Source organism: Megascapheus bottae, chromosome 9 (assembly GCF_031878675.1).
Source record: "Megascapheus bottae isolate mThoBot1 chromosome 9, mThoBot2.hap1, whole genome shotgun sequence".
NCBI classification, from domain to species: Eukaryota; Metazoa; Chordata; class Mammalia; order Rodentia; family Geomyidae; genus Megascapheus; species Megascapheus bottae.
In genome coordinates, this window is record NC_143517.1 from 3499221 (window position 1) to 3517898 (window position 18678).

The following is an 18678-nucleotide window of genomic DNA, read 5'->3' on the forward strand; positions in this document are numbered from 1 at the left end:
TGTGTTTATGGTCATTCACCATGAACTAATGAATGTAAAAGTAAGCTCTCAACTTAGAATTCAAAGCAAGGAAGACACAATACTCTGTGGGGTAGTGAAATTTCATGTCCCCTTTTAGTTAAAAAATAGGATGACATGAAATTTACTGACCCAAGTGGGAGACTAGGTAACCACCAATTAGCTAATAAATTGGTTTTCTGATATTGATTGACCTGTATAATACTTGTCCACAGTTATTTTAGCAGCTAAGTTTGGTTTTTACATACTTGTAATCCTGGGTTACAAATTGCACATCAGACTAGGACACATAGTGAGAAACCATCTTAATAATGATTATTATTGTATTTAATAACTATTATATAATATAAATGAATATTATATGCAATATATTATTCTATATTAATTATTATATATAGCAGCAATAATATTATTTTTTAAATGTTGATATATACTAGACATTAAAGTGTGAGACATTCTGGCTCATCAGTTATATATTAATAAACAGATTAATCATTTTTGGTTCATTTTTTTGGTGGGGAGAAGGCAGTCTGTTACTTGAACTTAGAGCCTGGACATTTATTTTAATTGTGCTTTATTTTCTTTTCAATGCTTGCATTCTGCCACTTAAGGCACAGCTCAACTTTCACACTTACAGATTTTGATGACTAATTGGGTATGAAAATCTCATGTACTGTCCTGTCCTGTACTACAATCCTTAGCTCTCTGCTCCCTGTGTAGCTAGGAGTATAGTCTGAGCCATCAGCTCTCAATATTGCTTTTAGGAAACAAGGAGCCACAGCTTGTTGAGAGACTTTTTGGATGATACCAACATCAATTCAAGTCTAGATTAACTGCATATGGTGCTAAATTGAAGAAAGTTTTGATTCTACTATAGTACCACATTATTAGCTCACAATACTTAGTTATAATAGTATTATCATAATAAATACCATAACCAGTGCTTAAATTTGTAGCTGAATTTACAGTAACAGTCACAGTAATAAACTTTCAATTATGACAGAAAGAAATCTCTAGAGCTTACTTGATTATATGAATTAAATGAAAAACTCAGTTATTAGAGTTAAATGATTACTTGCATGAAACATTGATAAATATCATTTTTTATTCTCTCTCTCTCTCTCTCTCTCTCTCTCTCTCTCTCTCTCTTTCTCTCTCTCTCTCTTTCTCTCTCTCTCTTGACTGGAACTCTGGGCCTGGTCACTACCTTTAGCTCTTCAGCTAAAGGCCTGTGCCTACTACTTTGAGCCACAGCACCACTTCCAGTTTTCTGGTGGTTATTTGGAGATGAGTCTCATGGACTTTTCTTCCTGGGCTTGATTTGAATGATGATCCTCAGATCTCAGCCTCCTGAGTAGCTAGGATTATAGGTGTGAGCCACCAATGCCCTGCTGATGCTCTGTTTTTCATGGAGATAAACAAGTAATTGTGTCCTTACTTTGAAAATATGAACAAACAGATTGAAAGTAAAATGGGAAATTTTAATTTAGACTACAATTTTTCTATAGTTAATTTTTTTCTATGTGTATGGTACTGAGGAATCGAACCCAGGGCTTTGTGCATGCTACGCAAGCACTCTACCATTAGGTCATCCTCTCAGCCCTTTATAGTTAATTTTTATAACTTTTATTTGTCACTATTTTTAGGTAGTTGTACAAAAAATTTCAATTCAGCAAATGAGATTATAAATACAAGATGTGTTGACCAATGTCAACCCTTCTACAGGTCTATGAATCTAATATAAAAGAATGACATAAATATATTCTCTTATCTAAATATATAGAAAATAAATTTGTTTGGCAGCATTTTACTTTCTAAAATTCTTTTGGCAGCATTTTACTTTTGAGTATCTTCAAATTATTCTTGTACTTTTTATACAATCAGTAATATTGTAGTTCCTATAGTGGATGGCTGAATACAAACAAACATTGCACAAATAAATACACATCTACTTTTTGCGATATGAAAATCCAGAAGCTAATTGTTCATTATTCATTTTTAGCTTAATCAAAGATTTTATTGCAAAAATAATTACTATTGCCTGGAGCTGTAGTTCAGGCCTATAATCCTAGCTACTCAGGAGGCTGAGATCTGAGGATCCAGGTGCAAATCCAGCCCAGGCACCAAAGGACCTGTGACTCCTATCTCTAATTAACTTCTAGAAAATAGGGAAGTGGGGCTTGGCTAAAGGGTAGGGTGATAGCCTTGAGCTGAAGGGCAAAGGGACAACACCCAGGCTGAATTCAAGCCCCATGACCCATACACAAAAAAAAACCAACAACAATAATGTAATTGCTATTAAAGCACAACATCATCACTTTTATGCAAATCATACAAAATACAAAAAAAACTTTCCCTTGGTTATTCATCCTACTGTGTATGAACTTTACAGTGTGGACATTTATTCCTGGATTTCTGTGGTTATTTAGGATTCATGTCACCTTTACCTGCTTTACTCTACACTTACCAAAAATTCGGTGCCAGAAACAAGTTACAAGTACGTATGGCATACTGAGTGGCTGTTTGGACAGCATTGAGAACATCCCTCAAGTTGCAAAGACAGCGGAAATAAACATTTTCTTGACAAGTTCACTGGGTTTTATTAGCAAGTACCTGTGTTTTACACTTGTGCCAGCCAGGAGAATGTGCTCATGTGATATAGGTATCTCTCACAAAAAAGCAGAGCCCAGAGCATGCTGGCACTTACTTACAAAAGTTTCTTGTTTCTTCATCATCACTGGAGGAGTGCTGGGCCCACTCATGCTATAGACTAGAACTGGAAATAAACTGATACCAGTGGCTCATGCTTGAAATCCAACATACTAAGAATAGGCTGAGACCTGAGGATCAAGATCCTAAGGCAACTCTGGCAGGAAAGTTCATGACATCCTTATCTAAAATTAATCACCAAAAAGCCAGTAATGGATTCAGTAATATGATTCAAATGGTAGCCTTGAACCAAAAAAGCTGAGACAACACTAAGGCCCTAAGTTTCACACTTGTAAAAGCACAAAAACTAATAAAATAAAAACAATAAACCTTTATTCATTCCCTTTGCTCCACATATAAGATAATTGTACATTGTCACATTCTGTCCTTCAATGTGTATGCTACGACTTTAAATGTAAGACTAAATTATTAATTGTCACAAACACATTTTTAACCAACTCATTATTGCACTGAAGCAATGTCTGTAAAACACTCTGTCTAAAGTCATTAATTGTCTGAGGGTGACAAAGTTTTTTTTTGTTTTTTCTTTTTATGCCAGTCCTGGGGCTTGAGTTCAGAGCCTGGGCACTGTCCTTGGGCTTCTTCAAGGCTAGCACTCTACCACTTGAGCCACAGTACCACTTCCGGCTTTTTCTGTGTATATGGTACTAAGGAATTGAACTCAGGGCTTCATGCATGCTAGGTAAGCCCTCCTCCTCTAGGCCAAACTCCCAGCTCACAAACTTTGAAAATTAAAAAATAAAATATTTTATTTCATACTACTAAACAAATTAGCAATAAACATTAATACGGACACTTTAATAGGGTAGATTATTTCTGGGAAGGTTTCCTTGAAGAAGCATGAATTTTCTGGACCTAAAATTAAAAATGAGATTATAACTAGACAAATAGTTAGACATTCTTAAGCAAGGCTCTTAAGAGCATGGTCCACAGACGTGAAGAGCAAAACATGGTGATTTGTGTTCAACACATAGTGCTATGGTTGGAGCACAGGACATCTGAAGTCAGGGGCAAAGATGAGAATGGGGAGTTAGCCAAACTTTTTCTTCATACATCTTTTGACTCTTTTTTTTTTGATTATCGTCAGGGTGATGGATAGAGGGCTTACAGTTATCTTCATAAGGAAGTGAGGACATTATTTTGTGAATATTGTTACCCCTTCCCATGTTTTTCTCCCATTTTAACTACCTCCACCCTCACCCAGGTTGTATAGTTCATTTCCAACATATTGTCTTGTGGATATGGCTGTTATATTGGTTTGCCCTTTGTCCTTTGTCCCATCATCTTGGTTTTCTGCTTTCTTCCCTAATTCAAATAAACAAATAAATGTATGCATGATACACCAGGTAGCAAAGGAAGATATAGCAACAGCAGAAAAAAGCAAAAACAAAAATTTAAAAAGAGAGAGAAAAAGAAATAACTTCATACAGTACATTAAGAACAATAATCACAAAGATAAACTACTTGTTTCCACATCCTGGAGTTCATTTCACTTAGCCTCATACTATATGGGCATATTCACATAGCTTTTGAGCTACCTCTGGTAGGTCAATCCTAGACATATATTAATTATTACAAATGAGGAAAATAATACAGCCTATGTTTTTTGCATCTGGATTACTTTACTTAATATGATTTTTTCCAGATGTTTCTATTTTCTTATGAAAGAGGCAATGTCATTCTTTTTGATGGAAGCATAGAATTCCTTTTGTGTAACTACTACATTTTCTTGATGCATTCATCTAACTGAGGGGCCTCTGGGTTGGTTCTATACATTACTCTGGTAAAAAATACTGCAATGAACATGGTATGCCAGTAGCTTTAGTATGTTTTTGTTAATGAACATTTGGATAAATAACTAGGAGTGGGATTGCTGGATAATAGTCTTAAATCCTCAAAGAAACAATCATGGCCTATAGACACATGAAGAAATGCTCAACATCTCTGGTCATAAAAGAAATGCAAATCAAAACAGCTTTAAGATTCCACCTCACTCCAGTTAGAATGGCCAGGATCAGGAAAACTAATAACAACAGATGCTGGAAGGGATGTGGCCACGAGGGATCACTACTACACTGTTGGTGGGAGTGCAAATTCCTTCAACCACTATGGAAAGCAGTATGGCAGAGCCTCAAAAAGCTAAACATAGAACTCCCCTATGACCCAGCAATTCCACCATCCAGAAACAACGGCATACTAAATCCACTAGCACAACAATGTTCATTGCAGCACTATTCACCATAGCAAGGATATGGAACCAACCTAGATGTCCCTCAGTTGATGAGTGGATCAACAAGATGTGGTATTTGTACACAATGGAATTCTATGCTGCTGTCAGAAAAAATGACATCGACCCATTTTTTAGGAAATGGAAAGACTTAGAAAAGATCATATTAAGTGAAGTAAGCCAGACTCAAAGGAACATAGGCTCAATGGTTTCCCTCATTTGTCATAATCAATAGAAACCTTGGGCTCTACTAGCAGAGATCTGCAATAGAGCAAAATCTTGATACATAAGGCCATATAGTATGAAGCTAATTGAAAGGACCTCCAGAATATTGAAACAAAAGCCATATAATGAATGATTGTTGTCCTTAATGTACTATGTTATCTCTCATCTCCTTTGCTGTCCCTTGGGTATCTCACATTGTTACAGTATCTCACTTTGTTATCTGATATATTGAATTTATTTGTATTTGGTTATTTGAAATTTGATAGGGAAGGGGGGAAAACCAAGGGGGGGTGGATGGGGGAGAGGGTAACGGGTACCAAGACATGTGAAAGGGTATCAATGTATATATATTAATGCACCTTCTATCTGGCAAATATCATTTAACCCTTTTATTAATTACAATAAAAAATAAAATTAAAAATAAATAAATAAATAAAAGGTAAACTAAAGACTTAAATAAAGACATCTCAAGAGGAAATAAGAAAGGCCAATAGTAATGCTTGACATTTCTGAGTATAAAAGAAATGCAAATTGAAACAACACAGTTAGAATGGCCTTTATCCATAAATCTAATAGCAATAGATGCTGGCAGTGATGTGGCCAGAAAGGAATGCTACTACACTGTTGGTGGGAGTATAAACTTGCATAACCACTCCGGAAAGTAGCTTGGAGACTGAACATCTTTTAAGGAGTTCAGTCTAATCAGATATTACCACAGAAAGTCATTACATAAGCAAAATGTGATCTGAGATTTAAAATAATATTATTACTTTAGCAAGAGAAAGAAGAAGGGTGTGGGGGGGGTGTGAAAGAGAGAGATAAAGAGACAGAGACAGAGACAGAGAGAGAGGGAGAGGTATAAACATCTAAAGTAGAGGTGAAGAAATTCAATTGTACATTACTTGAAATAATCAAGAGGAAATTTGGATGTAACCTGAATCGGTTATCTATTATGAAATGATGACTGAGAGTCACAAGATATTTGGGAACTAGAATGGATAGAATTTGAGACAAAAGCTTGAATGTTGTTTCCAGAGTGAATGCTGAGATGGAGAAATGATGGAGTGAAAGAGATGCTGAAAACGACAATGTTTCATTAGTAAGATGAAAATTTACCTCCAATTTATCTATTTTAAATAACTATAAAACATTCAACCAATCTTACACTGAATTCCCTTAGGAAGTGTTCTTGGAGAAAACCATTACCAAATGATACTTCTATCATCTAGGAAGCAAATCTTGAGAAGATTTAAGTGGAGAGCCAAAATTTCCTATGCAACCCACTCCAGCCTCATTCAGCCCCCTGTTTCTTACCTGTGAGGACCTCAGGATTGTAGCTGGTTTTGCATTATAGGAAACGAGAGAAGGCTTTGTGGGATGGTGGTCATTTCTACTGCTCTGATGGATACGAGGCAATAACGGACAGCATCACCTCTTCTCTGTTCACCGTTATATATCACTCCCACTGTGAGTCTTACCTCTGAGTATCAGAACATCTGGAAAACCGAGCTAAACTGACTCCATCCCCAAAACCGAATCTTTTTTTTTCCAGTTCTGGGGCTTGAACTCAGGGCCTGAACACTGTCCTTTGGCTTTCTCAAGGCTAGAGCTCTACCACTTGATCCACAGCACCACTTCCAGCTTTTTTCTATGTATGTGACACCGAGGAATACAACTCAATTCGTCATGGTTGCTAGGCAAGCATTTTACCACTATGCAACACTGCCAGCCCAAAGCTCAACCTTTACTCATTATTTTTATTTTTCCTTTTACTATTCAGTCTGGCAATGGCCATATAAAGGGACACATAGTAGTTACTCAAGGCCAAATAAAAGTGATTCTTGGGCTGGGAGTTTGGCCTAGTGGTAGAGTGCTTGCCTAACATGCACGAAGACCCGGGTTCGATTCCTCGGTACCACATACATAGCAAAAAGCCGGAAGTGGTGCTGTGGCTCAAGTGGTAGAACGCTAGCCTTGAGAAAGTCCAAGGAGAGTGTTCAGGCCCTGAGCCCAAGCCCAGGACTGGCAAAAAAAAAAAAAAGTGATTCTTTATCTCCGCCTCTTGGTGGCGTTCATAGCCCTTGACAGATGGCATGACTAATTTCCTGCATGTTGATTTGTGGTACAAATGGCCTAGAATGGCCACAAATCATACAGAGATATTCAATGTAGTTCTGAGTGGAGGGTACAGGATGCCCTACCCATTTATGTGTAACTGGTAGTGATGGTGGCAGTAACCAATTCTAAAGCCATATCTTCAGTCTCTGATACAATTTTCTACCCACTAAGGGAACATAACTTTGCCAGAAATTTAGGGCAGAAATTTAGGGCATATGCTAAATACAGGGAGTAGTGTCTTTTTCTTACAGTAGACTCAGATGACATATTAGCTACAATGTAAGAGGAAAATAAGCTACTCCCTCTTGAGCAATATTTCTGACTTGTGTAAACTGGGAGAACAACTATGGTAGTATGCCGCCTCTTAATGAATCCATTGATATGATCAGAATTATGATGAGATTTTTAAAAAGTAAGTTATTTAAGTCGAATGGACAGAGAACATAAACACATATATAGAATTGGTCTATTCCTATCTAAATCAATTGATACTACTCCAAGGTGAATAAAGACTATGCAAGACATCATACCACCACTAAATGTCTGATTCGTTTGTTTAGAGACTATTGGGTCCATCCTGAACTACCATAGATGGTGTTGATGATGCTGAGACGTTCTCTTGTGGTTGGGTTCATGTTTGTGTTAAATACACAGCATGCTGATAAATAACTACTAAAATATAAATGGGTATGTTCATTGTCTTTTCCTTGAACTCCCTCATCCTTAGCTGCTAGTATTGCTCTTTGGCAGATCCCTAGCAGCTAAACACTTCTGTTTATGGGCCCATTTTTATTCTTCTCTCAGGTCATTTCTTTTTGCACAAAGTATACTTAAGCACACCTGGAACACTGAGGTGAATTTTCTTCACCATGCTGTCTGTTAGAAACACCATCTAATACAGTGATTTTTTTTTATACAGCTTCAGTCCGTGTTTAGCTTTCAGTAACATGCTGAGGCTGCCCATCTACTAACAAGGCCTTTTCCTTTTTGTCCTACTTGAGGTAGCCATAAAAGATTTCCTCCCATATAGTAGATCTGTGGAGTGTTGACGAGATGGGGGTGTTGCCAAGCAGTTTGAGCAGCTTGGTTATGGCTTCAATATGGTCATATATGACCACATCCTGGAATTCTTATTATAATGGACCTGTCATCCTTAAAACATACAGTGGCCACCTATAACTGGGGACTCACACTTGTAAGTCTAGCTACTCTGTAGGCTGAGACCTGAGTATCACAGTGTGAAGCCAGCCCAGGTAGGAAACTCTTAGGCTTGCAGTAGAAATGAAAGTCAAGTGATAGAGTGATAGCCTGAGCACAAAAAGCTCAGGGACAGTACCTACACTGAAGTCAAGCCCTAAGATCAACACATATAACAACAACTAAAACTAAAGACAGTGAGAGCCCTTCACCACTCCAGTGAGTGTCTGAGACCTGGTGTAAGATTTTCTGTTGATACCATTGCTTAACTCCTGAACCGGGGAGGATTATATCATGACTCTCTTTTAAGGGCTCAATATAAATGGCACGTGTCATTTTCTTTTTGTTTTAAGAGAATGGGTGCCTCCAATGCCATGGTCTGGCATACTGTAATTAATATGACTAAAGAATTGTCCACTTCACCAGTGATAACAATTTGTAGTCTCAGTCGGATAGTAAATACCATGTGGCTAAGAGTGCTTGTTCACTTTCGTGTTGCAGTACAGTGGAATTGGTTTTAATTCAATTTTGTGGAGTGGTGTGGAAAAGGAAGTGAAATGAGTTTGCTGGATGATACTCTAGGAAATACACCTGTACGGAGAGGAATGAGTCAGACTAAAGAAGCGGGACAAACTGACATCTCAGGTGATATGCTTTAAAGTTGAGGATATCCAAGGATATAAGGTCCCACACAGTTATTTTAGCAGCAGCAAGAGAAACAATACAGAATGGCTGAGATTCAATTGTTATATCATCCAGGATTTAAGCTTTCCAAGAATGTTTCCTATGTTTCCTGTCACACACACACACACACACACACACACACACACACACACACACACACTCACACACACACTGTATAAGGCACAGAGGTGGGAAACATCAGCAACAAATGTTTGCAGCAGCTGGGAACTGGTTGCTCTGGCACTACCTGGTAGAAGTATCCTAAGCTCAGGGCACAGTCTATGATACTACCAAGTACTCAATTTTGTAACAGTGGGAACCGTAAAGAAAACTTTATTAATCAGATACCACAGGATACTGGAAGGGAAAAATGTGATGCAGTATATGGCACACTTATATCTTATTTTACTGTAAAACTTTGGAAGCATGAAGGAAAAACACATTTTCATAGCCTGTGGAGGTGGCCACGTTACACACCAAGAATAGCTATGGTAAACATTAGGAGCACAAAAAGAACCTTGCTATTTAAAGGGTTTTTGAGCCTTTTATTCTCATATCCTTTATGAGGAACAGGAAGTGTTTATCTCTTCTTTTTGGTTCTCTCTTATTTGTCTAGTTATACTAAAAATATTCTTTTCTAAAACTTTAAAAATTAAACAGAAGATTTTTAGATATATTAAAGGAGGTAAAACTCTCTCTCTTTCTCTCTTTCATAGCACCTGAGCACAGCACGTTGTACTACTCTTTAGCTCTTTTTCCTTTACTTCTTTTTTGAATGAAGGATCTCATTTTATGCCCTAGCATGCATGCACAAACCACAAGAAAATTCATCTATTTGTAAAGACTTCCACACATCTGTGATGACAAGCATATATCAAAACACTTAGTTTTTATTGGTTGGTGAGGGTAACATGATGTGTTTTTTTATCTCAATTGTCTTTCAAATACTAACCTCATGAATAGATAGAATTACAGTCATGAGGCCTTTGGCATGCCCTATGCATATTGCTTACGAAGGACTAGTACTCACAGATCAATTACTACCTGTTTATATTCCATGCGCTCTACTCTCTTTTCTGTGACATAAGAAATATGAAATATTGAAATCTTTATATATTAAAGAAAAATAAAAGACAAAAGAAAGGGAAAGGTAGAAGAGAAAAATATGTTTTGCACACATGATGTAACTGAGAATTAGGAACCCAAGAATATACCATCAATAATACTGAAAAATCATTGTACACATCAATTAGTGGAAGTTGTAAACATTTACATCTGAGCTATAATAAACATTCTAGCTTGACAACCAAATATGAAGATTTTGCCTAGAGAAATATGAAAAATTCATCATGGCCTTATGAAGTAAGTAATATTTACCTTTTAAAAGTTCCCAGCTTTGCTCCTTTGTCCTCAGAAGCATCAGGTTTTTTTACACAACTTGGTCCTGTCATTATCTCTCACTAAAAATGACTATCCTCTTCTTGTTCTATTGGAAACCTTCTACTAAATTAGTTTGAAGTAATAGAGAGAAAAATCTTTGCAATTTACAAACCAATTTCATGAACATTATTATCTCATCCATTTTCCCAGTAACCTTTAAAATAGAACAGTGGAATATTATTACTTCTAATTTACAATAGCAAACAATAGAGTTTCAGTAAATTAAGAATCTTGCACAAAGTCAGGTGGCTGTTAAAAAGAATGTAAAATCTGGATTACACTTCAGGACTAATGGCTCTACAATCAGTATTTATTTTATTTCAATACACTACTCCCAAATACATTATATTTCCTGGAAAGCATGAATTATAATTGGGAACATATCTTAGATTTCTTTTAGTAGAATTAGGGTCACCTATGGAATGAGGACAGCACAAAAATAGATGAGGAGGGAAATACATATATGACTGATATATGATAGATGATAGAAAGATAGATAAATCAGTATGTAGATAGGTAGATAAGAGGATAGATGGATGGATAGATAGATAAATAGATAGATAACCAGAGTCAGAGTTTGAATTGTATGATCATGTGGTCATTCTTAACCAGTCTGCTTGCTTGATTGGTGTTCTATTACTTGAGACATGGCTCCTGCCCTGCTTTTTAACAGTTGAATAGAGATGGAGTTCATGGGTTTTCATACCCATACTTGCTCTGTCCCAAGATTTTGAGTCACTTGGATTAAAGCCTTGACCCACTGGCACCTGGAAGAAAGATTCTGAGCTCTATAATCTTCCCAATTTTATTCCATATGGGAAACTTTACAATACTAGTATCCAGGGTACATAAACTCTGCTTCCACAGAACAATTGAGATACAATTTCTGAGTTTCAATATGGTAATATATAAACTCATTTTTCCAGCAATGTTTGGTATGTGTTTTGTAGTTGAATTACTACTGTAGTCTCAACAGCTTTTGATTATTTGCAATTAACAAGTACAATTACGTTTATCATATACAACATGATGTTTTAGAATGTTAAGGAATGTCTACAGCCACATACTTGATATATTTATTGTTTTTATAGAGCTGTTAGTACTATTGTGGCTCCTTTCCTCTTTTACTGGAACTAGTTTTAGGTAAGATGTAATGATATTCATCTTTTATATCACTTGCACTTGATTCTAATAACATTACAATCTATTAAATAAACACAGAGTCATCCCCTCCAAGATCATCATAGTGCTTGTTCAACACTATCAGAGTGGGGCCCCCTTCACAGACAGCTACTAGAAATTAGAAATTGTATCCACCTAGAACTTTACAGAGTTCATGCTATATAAAATAGTGATATATACTCATTTTTGCATCACACATATTCTTTTGGCACATGTTTGGATATTGGTATGTTAAGAATAAAATGTTGGCATAAGACATACTCTTCTTAATGAAAGATAGAAACAATCTTGTTTTAGAAATTCTATAGTCACTACCATTTTGAAATGTCATAGCCTAAGATGTGAGAAAATGTAACCTCTATGAAAGATTTCAAATTAAATAATCTTCTCATGGATTCTAAGGACTTAAACTCTTTTCATTGTTAGGTACAACTTTTTTTTGTTATGGTTTTCTAGAATCCTTTGTCCATGACATGAATTAAGAAAGTATCATTTATAAATGTGTTATATGGTCATCCTGAAATAAATCCATTTGCTTCTCAAAAAAAATGTTGGCATAAGAAGCAGTGTTCATAGACAGAGTGATGGCTTAAGACTGTAATCCTAGATACTTTGGAGGCAGAGATTGGAATGTTACTATTTGAGGGCAATCTGAGTAAAAAGAAATTCGGGTGGGGGGTGTGGGGGGGGAGGGAAACGGGTACCAAGACATGTGAAAGGGTATCAATGTATGTGAATTAATGCACCTTCTATCTGGCAAATATCATGTAACCCTTTTACTAATTACAATAAAAAAAAAGAAATTTTCAAGATTGTACCTAAACAATAGCTGAATAGAATGGCAAGTGCCTGGAAGGAAAGGACAATACCTGGGTACTACAGCAAGTCGAAAAGAATGATTACATTCTAGTCATAAAGTGAGAATCTATCCCAAAATATAACCATTGCAAACAGGGATTATAGGCATGACTCAAGTAGTAGTGTACCATCATAACAAGCATGAAACCCGTTGTTTAACCCTCAGCACCATAATAAAGGTAAGAGAAACATTGCCAAAGAATTCTTTTGAATTAAAAATTTTATAGCTTTCATTGATAATCATTTTGGCTCAGGTTACTTTGCATGGGCTTTAATGAATTTCTTTCAGAGATAATATTTATTGTTTGTTTTGTCTGACTCTCACCTTTTCCTAGATCTCTGCACTCCTTCATAGCTGAAGAATATTTCTGGAAATTTTTATATGCATTTATTATTTTAGCCATCTTTTGATATCCCACTTACAGCCAGTGGTTCATGTTCCACAGTAACTATCTCCAGCTTCTTATATTAGCTTCCAGTTTGTCTATTAAAAGTGATCTTAGTTTCTTTCAAGCCTCAGAATTTTGCATAAAATTGCTTTAAAAATAATCTTTATTCAGCCTCCTTGGGTAAATACCAAGGAACACAATGGCTAGCTCACAAAATAAGTATTTGAGCAATAAGGTATTTTGAAATGATTTTGGATAATATTGCTAGGAGAAGCATAAAATTTAAAGTTTACAATTAAAATATGCTTTTAGTCTTAAAATTTTAATATAAACTGATCCTTAAATTCCATTTCTAATAATTAGTCATGTAATATATGAAAAATAAAAGAAAATGTCAATATTTTATTATTAATAGTTACCAAAATGTAGGATATCTAAGAATTGTGCAATGCTCATATAAACCTCAAGAACAATAACTTTCTACCTAGGGGCTGAATTTCAAGACTCCAACAGAATCCCTTATTCATATGAGTAACATTGATGCCTTGAATATCTGTTGTCCCAGTAACATGGACATGGATGTTTAGAGCAATTTTATAATAATTTCTAATTCTTAGAAACAACACAGATCTCTTTGAGTAGGAAAATGAATGGAAAAGTTGAGGTATATTCAAAAAATGGAACATAATCACTACAGAGCAAAAGCTATGTTGACACAGAATGATGTAAAGGAACTTAGATTCATCTTATGAGTAAAAGATACTGACCAGAAAGAAACATACTGATTCCAACTTCAAAATATTCTGAAAAATGCAGTAGTAGAAACTGATAAGATTGGCAGGGTCTGTGGAAGAATGAGAAATGAATCAGTGGAGTATAGAGGAATTTCCGTGAATCTTACTCTGTTTGGTACTACTATAGTAGGTCAATGTTATTATAAATTGCATGAAACATATAGTGTGTATTACAGGAAGACTGAATTCCAATGTAAAAATATAGGTTTATCAACTCTGAGTACACCACTCTAGTGAGGAAACGATAAGGCTATGCAACTGTAGGAATAGACAGAATAAAGGGAATCTAAGTAGCTTTCTATATCAGATTGCTGTAAACCTAAATCTTTTCTGAAAAAGTGTTTTATTTATTAGGGGTGATTTTAAACAAAGTTTCTCTACCTATTTCTATCCTAGATTATTCTAAGTATTCCTAAAAGTAATAAAACAACCTCTCCCCCACAAAAAGCCAAAAACACCTAGGCTTTGTATATGCACATTTTATACTAGTGCACAATGGAATAAGTTAATTAAAAGTTTGAGATGGATAAATTTAACCAACAATGTGAAAGATATCTATAGTACATCTATAAAATCTTAACTAAGGAAACTGAAAACACCAAAAGATAGAAAGAACTCCCATTTCTGAAGATTGGCAGAATTAATATCATAGAAGTGACTATATTGGGGCTGGGAGTTTGGCCTAGTGGTAGAGTGCTTGCCTAGCATGCATGAAGACCCGGATTCGATTCCTCAGTACCACATACAAAGAAAAAAAAGCCAGAAATGGTGCTGAGGCTCAAGTGGTAGAGCTCTATCCTTGAGAAAAGTCCAAGGACAGTGCTCAGGCCCTGAGCTCAAGCCCAGGACTGGAAAAAAAAAGTGACAATACTATTAAAATAATTACATATTCAACCTTCATCAAGGTTGTCTTTTGTCACAGATCTAGAAACAAATGTAATGCAATCTCTATCAAAGATATTATTCCTCACAGATATTGAAAAATTAATATGAAAATTTATTTGGAAACAGAAAACTTATTTTGGAAACAACATTTATTTGGCCCCAAATATCCAAAACTATTGTGACTAAAAAAACTAAAATAGATCAATGATAGAGGTACTGTGATACTAGCTTTCAAACTGCAGACATAGTAACAGAAATAGCATGATACAATAAAAACAGACAACATGACTAATGAAACAGAAGACCTAAGAGTAATTCCATATAGCTACAGACATTTAATATTTGATGAAATCAAAAATTTTTTTTGGAAAAAGGTTAGTCCCTTCAACAAAAGATGCTAGGTAAACTGGACTGAAATGAAGAAGATGGAAAGGTAATCCCTATCTTCCACTCTATACTAATGTCAACTCATAATGGATCACAGATCTTAAGAAAAGACATGGAATGTTGAAACTATTATAAGGAGAGAATAGATGGAACAATGAAACATCATGACATGATCAGTAACTTCTCAGCAGATCTCCAGTAACTCAGGAATTCTTAGCAATGAGAGGCACGTGAAATTATATCAAATGGAAAAATTAAAGAGAATAGTCACTAGCATTAAGAGATTCAACAATATATCTGACAAAGATTAATAGAAGTTAAAGAAACCCTCAAAGAATCAATATATCAATTAATAAATGGGGAGTGAATGGAACAGGCAATTCTGGAAGAAGACAACAATAAGACCATGGAAAAATGACAATATACCTGGTAATAAAGGAAATGCACATTGAAATTACATTGAGATTTTGTGCCATTTCTTGCAGAATTTCCACCATCACGAATAGAAACAGCCATAATATGGGCAAGGATGCCAGAAGAACTACTGTTCTTGTTCCTTGTACATATTAGTGCAATAACTGTGAAAATAATTATGACGTTTCCTTATAAAACTAAAAATGGGGCAGGTGGAGGTAGCCCATATCTATAATCCTAGCTATTTAGGATACTAAGATCTGACGATCGCCCAGGCCAGAAAATATGTGAGACTCTAATCTTCAATAAACTAGTCGAAGCTAGGCAAGGTGCAGTAGCTCAAGTGATGGAGCGCTAGCTTTGAATACAAAGAGAATTAGGAACAGAATCTAGACCTTGACCACAAACCATAAGGACTGGCAAAAAAAAGGGAAGGAAGGAAGGAAGGAAGGAAGGAAGGAGGGAGGGAAAAGGAAAGAAAGAAAGAGGAGGAGGAAGGAAGATAAGAAGAAAGGAAGGGAGGAGAAAGGAGGGAGGGAAGGAAGGAAAGAAGGAAGGAAGGAAAGGAGAAAAAGAAGGAATCTAAAAATATAATTAGCCTATAATCCAGAGATTCCATTTGAGACATATATCCAAAGGAATATTACTCAGAATACAAAAATGGCCCCTGAACACCTATATTGATTACAATAATATTTACAATAGCCAAGCTAGAGTATTAGTGTAACATATGTAATCTAAATACTATATATGTTATGTATGCAATACATATATTTTACTTACTAATATATAATACTTTTATTCACCTATTCTTATGACAAAATGGTGTGAAATTCAAATCATGTTAAGATTACCTAGCCAGGCTTAATATACACCATATCCAACACAACATGTCTTAAATAAGATTGACAAAATTTGTGGTGTCCTATTTAGTTCAACAAAATCTTTAGCTCAAGTAGTCATGAAAAAAACATTGAATTAAATTCTAATAGAAGCGATTCTGCAACATTACCTGAACATATTTGTGAAAATTGTCAGGACAGTCTGACAAGGAACTGAATGCCTGCATAGTAAATGGAAAGTAATCCTATACTATCAAAAGCATTAGATTAAAACTGGAGAGAACTGAATTAATGGTAAGTGTAGCTAATGATAATCAATGATAGTTCACTCACTATGACACTGGGCCATGGTGACTTGAAGACAAACTAGAATGTGATGCATTTATTTCTCTACCAATGTAATGAATATGAATTTCTCTACTCTTCAGATTTTTTATTTAATTTTATTGTCAGGGTGATGTACAGAGGGGTTACAGTTACATACTTAAAGTAGTGAATACAGTTCCTTTCAAACATTTTTATCCCTCCCTCATTTTTCTCCAACTTTCTTTCCCTCCCCCCAACTTGTAAAGTTGCATTGGTTCACCCTTTGTCCTTTGTCTCATCATTTTGTTTCTTCCCTTCCATAATTCAATACACCAGGTACCTAAATCAGATGTGGTGACAAGGGGAAAAATGAAAAAATAAAGAAAGAAATAATATAGTACGTTAAAACCAGCAACCATGAAGAAAAACCTCGTTTCCATATCCTGAAGTTCCTATCACTTAGCATCAACCTATATGTGTATAGCTGTTGAGCTATTGTGATCCTCTGCTAGGAAAATCCTAACCATATATTAATCAATACAAATGAGGGAAACCATGGAACCTATATTTCTTTGTGCTTGGCATCTGAATTTCTCCAAGTTTTTCCATGTCCTTACGAATGTAGTGATGCCATTCTTTTGTGGTGGTTATCTCTCAGCACATGAATGAATAAGAAAATGTGCTATATATACACAATGGCATTCTATGCTTCCTCAGAAAGAATGACATTGCCATGGTCAGAAGGAATTGGAAAGACTTGGAAAAAAATTGGATTTAGTGAAGCAAGCCAGACCCAAAGAAACATAAACTGTATGGCTTCCCTCATTTGTAATGACTAGAATATGTCTAGGATATTTTTAATAATCACAATACCTTAATAACTATGCTAATGATGCTTATCAAAATGAACTCTGAAAAAAAGTAGCAAGCATTTTTTTGTCTGGTGTATTGCTTGTAATTCTTTCTTTCTTTCTTTTTTCTCCTTTGGTTTATTATGTGTTGCCACTGATTTGATTTCTGTACCCTTTGTCTTCTATATAAATTTATCTGATTTGGAGATGGGAAGAAAAAATCACAGAAAGTGATACTTGACACTGTTGGAAATAAACTTTACAACCTGGGGGACAGTGGAGTCACAGGAGGGGAAGCAGGAGAAAAGAAATGTATTCATTACATTTACTTATGTGACTGTAATCCCCATATATCACCTTTACAGTAAAGTGTAAAAAGGAACAAATGGTCTGTTTACCATCTTAGAGGTTTGATTCTAAAGAGTCTTTTAAACAAGATAGCAGAACACTTTAGCTAGAAATATTACAATACATTAATACTGTTGGACTCTTAAGTAAGGAGTTACTGGAAAGATTTTGTTCTGTCAATAGATCTTTTTGCACTCTTTCTTCAGCATGCCTTAAACTTGCTTTTCCTTTTGTCTAGCTCAGCATGTCTTGAAGTTCAATTTCAACACCTGAAAGTGATATTCTCTCTCTCTCTCCTCTCTCTTTCTTTCTCTCTCCCCTTCAGTGCGTGCGTGCGTGCGTGCGTGCGTGCGTGTGTGTGTGTGTGTGTGTGTGTGTGTGTGTGTTTGTGTTTGTGATTTAGTTTTTTTTTTTTTTTAAAGAATTGGCCTAGTGGCATGAATTCTGTGCTAATAGAGTTGGCAGACTGGGAATTTATAAAGGAGACGATTTTCAGGCCTCACCAAAAACTCTAGTACAGGTACTAATAGTTCATGTCTCTAATCTTAGCTACTCAGACGATTGAGATCTCAAGAACAGGGTGGTCTGTTTGGCAGGAAAGTCAACCAGACTCTCTCTAAAATAACCAGCCCCAAGCAGGGTGGAAGTATGGCTCAAGTGGTACAGAACTAGCCATGAGTAAAAAAAAAAAAAAAAGCTAACTAATGATGAGGCTCCTAGTTTATACTAGTGCTGACAAAAATATAAAATCAATCATCACAAAAACCCTGCCACCCCAAAAAT

The 18678-nt window shown here is 35.7% G+C and overlaps 1 protein-coding gene and 1 long non-coding RNA gene across 2 annotated transcripts in view; one reads left to right on the forward strand and one right to left on the reverse strand.

The window, feature by feature from the left end:
* Nucleotides 1-18678, forward strand: part of Sntg1 (syntrophin gamma 1) — a 774750-nt gene that overhangs the window by 731345 nt on the left and 24727 nt on the right. The gene's annotated exons all lie outside the window — the stretch shown is intronic.
* LOC150058697 (uncharacterized) overlaps nucleotides 1-18678 on the reverse strand; it is a 66488-nt gene that overhangs the window by 25417 nt on the left and 22393 nt on the right. The window contains exon 4 of the long non-coding RNA XR_016536647.1: nucleotides 13836-13912. This is a non-coding gene — a long non-coding RNA (uncharacterized LOC150058697). The remainder of the gene's footprint in view (nucleotides 1-13835; nucleotides 13913-18678) is intronic.